A 4,271-nucleotide genomic window follows, 5' to 3' on the forward strand; every position below is an offset into this window, starting at 1 on the left:
TTTCTTCAAAATTACTAACTCTCTAATAAATCTAGGTGAAGCAAGAGAGTACTTCTTCAAACATATTAAAGCACACCATGCTAAAATAAATAAATAAGTGAAGCACTAGAGCAATTCCGTAACTCAAAGAAACTAAGTGAAGTATAAAGAGCAATTCTAACAAATCATAGCATAATTTTGGCTCTCTCAAATAGGTGTGTCTAGCAAGGATACTTGTGACAAACTAAAAAGCAAAACAAGCAAAGACTCATATAATAAAGATGCTCCAAGAAAAACTCATGATATGTGACGAATAAAAATATAGCTCCAAGTAAAATACCGATGGTCATTAGAAGAAAGAGGTGATGACACTCGAGGCATCCCCAAGCTTAGTTGCTTCTTCATCCTTGAATATTATCCTGGGGTGCCATGGGGCATCCCCAAGCTTAGGATCTTGATACTCCTTATTCCTTCATCCATCGTTATCTCACCCAAAACTTGAAAACTTCAATCACACAAAACTTAACAAAACCTTCGTGAGATCCATTAGTATAATAAAGTAAATCACCACTTTAAGTACTGATGCAAACCCATTCATATTTTATTATTGCATTGTACCTACTGCATTCTAACTTTACCATGGCTTATACCCCCGATATAATCCATGGATTCATCAAAATAAGCACACAATGCATAGAAAACAAAATCTGTCAAAAACAGAACAGTCTGTAGTAATCTGGACTTTGAACATACTTCTATAACTCTAAAAATTCTGAAAAATTAGGAAAACATGGACAATTTGTATATCAATCTTTTGTAAAAAAATCAGAAACTTTAGTCACGTCTGTGAGTTTTCAAAATTCTGCATCCGGATGCATATGTTTCTGTTTTTCAACAAGATCAAATCAACTATCGCCCAACATGATCCCAAAGGCTTTGCTTGGCACAAAAACTAATTAAAACATAAAAACACAATCAAAACAGTAGCATAATTGTGTAAACACTCAAGAACAGAAATAAAAATGGCAAAATTAAATTTTATTCATTGGGTTGCCTCCCAACAAGCTCTTTCTTTATGGTCATTAAGATAGGCTTGAAAATTTATTGATGCTCACAAGAAAGATAATAATTGAAACATGAAGAGAGCATCATGTAGGATATGATAAACTAATTTAAGTCTAACATATTTCCTATGCATAGGAATTTCATAGGCAAACAAATTAGCAAGACAAGAAATATCTAACATATGCAAAGGAGATGAATAAAACATTGACAATCTCAACATCACGAGAGGTAACTTAGTAACATGAAAATTTCTACAACCATATTTCCCTCTCTCTCTCTCATAATAATTACATGTGGGATATCATACTCAAATATAGCAATATAGCTACCACATAACATATTCTCTACAAGATCCACATGCATGCAAAGTTGACACTCTTCCAAAATAGTGGGATTATCATCAAATAAAGTCATGACCTCTCCAAACCCACTTTTATCAAATATTTCATAAGATTGATCATTCTCAAAAGTATTGGGATCATTATTAACTAAAGTTGGAACTCTTCCTAACCCACTTTCAATATTATCACAAACATATCCATCATGAGGCTTAAATAAATTTTCAAGATCATAAGAAGAATCACCCTAATCATAATCATTGCAATAAGGAGTGGACATATCAAAATTAGCATGCCCAAGCTTGGGGTTTTGCATAATATTAGCACAACTGATATTAATAGAATTTATAATAACACCACTGAAATCATGCTTTTCATTCAAGGAACTATCATGAATCACTTCATAATTTTCCTCTTTTAGCACTTCATCACAATTTTCATATTCACGAATTTCAAGCAAAACTTCATAAAGATAATCTAGTGCACTCAAGTCACTAGAAATTGGTTCATCATAATTGGATCTTTTAAAAATATTAGCAAGTGGATGAGGATCGATATCAATAGATTTTTAGCAAGCGGAGATGCGAGTAAAATAGAAGGAACATGGCACACAAGCAAAGATAGCACACGAGCAAAAAGGCAAAATTTTATGAAGTGGGGGAGATAAAAATTAGTGGGAAATGGCAAATAATGTAAATTTCAAGGATATGAGATTTGTGATTAGGATCCTGATAGATGTTGATGTTGTCTCCCCGGCAACGCCGCAAAAAATTCCTTTTGATGTCGCTTGAACTACGTCGGTATTTCCCCAAAGAGGAAGGGATGATGCAGTACAGCTATGGTAGGTATTTCCCTCAGTTATGAAACCAAGGTATCAATCCAGTAGGAGAACGCAACAAACTATGTAAATGGTACTTGCACACAAAGAACAAATACTTGCTACCCGATGCTTATGAGGGGTTGTTAATCCCTCAACGGGTAGCGTTAACAGAAATTATCAAGTTGATGGGATAAAATTTGTGATAGATTGGATAAATAGATCTCGATAAAATGCAAAATAAAATAAGTAACAAAAAAGTGTGGCAACGTATTTTTGGGTTTTTGATAATATAGATCTGAAAATAAAAGATGCAAATGAAGGAAAAAGAAAATAACAATGCAGATCTAAAAATATATGATGAGAAAGTAGACCCAGGGGTCGTAGATTTCACTTGTGGCTTCTCTCGAGAAAATAGCATACGGTGGGTAAACAAATTACTGTTGGGCAATTGATAGAACCTCAAATAATTGTGACGATATCTAGGCAATGATCATTATATAGGCATCACGTCCAAGATTAGTAGACCGACTCCTGCTTGCATCTACTACTATTACTCCACACATCGACCGCTATCCAGCATGCATCTAGTGTATTAAGTTCATGGACAAACGGAGTAATGCAATAAGAATGATGACATGATGTAGACGAGATGTATTCATGTAGGAATAGCCCCCATCTTGTTATCCAGGCAATTGTTACTCTTGATGCCCCTTCTGTCACTGGGAAAGAACACCGCACAATCGAACCATTACAAAGCACCTCTTCCCATGATAAGAAAAATCGATCTAGTCAGCCTAACTAAACCAACGATTCAAAGAATAAATACAAGGCTATAAGTAATCATGCATATAAGAGATCAAAGAAACTCAAATAACTATCATGGATATAGATCTGATCACAAGCTCAAAGTTCATCAGATCCCAACAAACACACCACCAAAAAATTACATCAAATAGATCTCCAAGAGACCATTGTATTGAGAATCAAAAGAGAGAAAGGAAGCCATCTAGCTACTGCCTATGAACACGTAGGTCTATGATGAACTACTCACGCATCATCGGAGAGACACCAATGAGGATGATGAACCCCTCTATGGTGGTGCCTAAATTGGATCTCGTGGCTCTGGAACTTGCGGTGGCTGGAATTGCATTTCGTCGACTCCCCTAGGGTTTTCGGATTTTTGGGGTATTTATAGAGCAAAGAGGCAGTGCGGGAGGCCACCGAGGTGGGAACAACCCGCCAGGGCACACCTAGGCCCCCAGGTGGGTTGTGCCCCCCTCGGGGCACCCCTCTGGTACTTCTTTGGCCCAAGTTGTGTCTTCTTGTCCATAAAAATTCTCCAAAAAATTTTGTTGCATTTGGACTCCCTTTGGTACTGATATTCTGCGAAGTAAAAAACAAGCAAAAAACAGCAACTGGCACTGGGTACTATGTCAATAGGTTAGTCCCAAAAAATGATATGAAGTTGCTATAAAATAATTGTAAAACATCCAAGAATGATAATATAACAACATGGAACAAGCAAAAATTATAGATATGTTGGAGACGTATCAATCCCTCGGGCGAAAGACCGAAAGCACAACCTCTCCATAGATTGCAAGTGTACATGCTTCATGATCCAGCAGTGCTTCATTGTCCTGAGCTAATCATTGTCGGAGAATTAGAGGGATAAGAAAATAACCGCACAGGGCTTCTCTATTACGAGGATTAGAGAGAACTAGAACTAAATCTAGTCTAGATCAAACTAGACGAAAACTAGATCAAGCGAGAACTTGTGGATGCTTCAAAAGTTATGTTCCAGGGCTAGCCCTGCCCCTCTATTTATTTATTGAGTCCTGAGGTCGTAACTTGGGGAGGTGTCCTCCCCAAAGTTGTTTTGGAACAGAAGGAAGAGTCCTCCTCGGATTCCAGTATGAAATGCCATGGACCTCGGTGTTTGGCCCAAACGCCAAGGACCCTGGCGCAGGCATAGGACCAGACGCCAAGGACCCTGGCGTTTGGCCCCTGCCCTTTGAAAAATTCCTTTTGCACTGACCTTAGACCTCATGGGCCTTATCCCTTGGCCTAGC

Source organism: Triticum dicoccoides, chromosome 1B, assembly GCF_002162155.2.
Source record: "Triticum dicoccoides isolate Atlit2015 ecotype Zavitan chromosome 1B, WEW_v2.0, whole genome shotgun sequence".
NCBI classification, from domain to species: Eukaryota; Viridiplantae; Streptophyta; class Magnoliopsida; order Poales; family Poaceae; genus Triticum; species Triticum dicoccoides.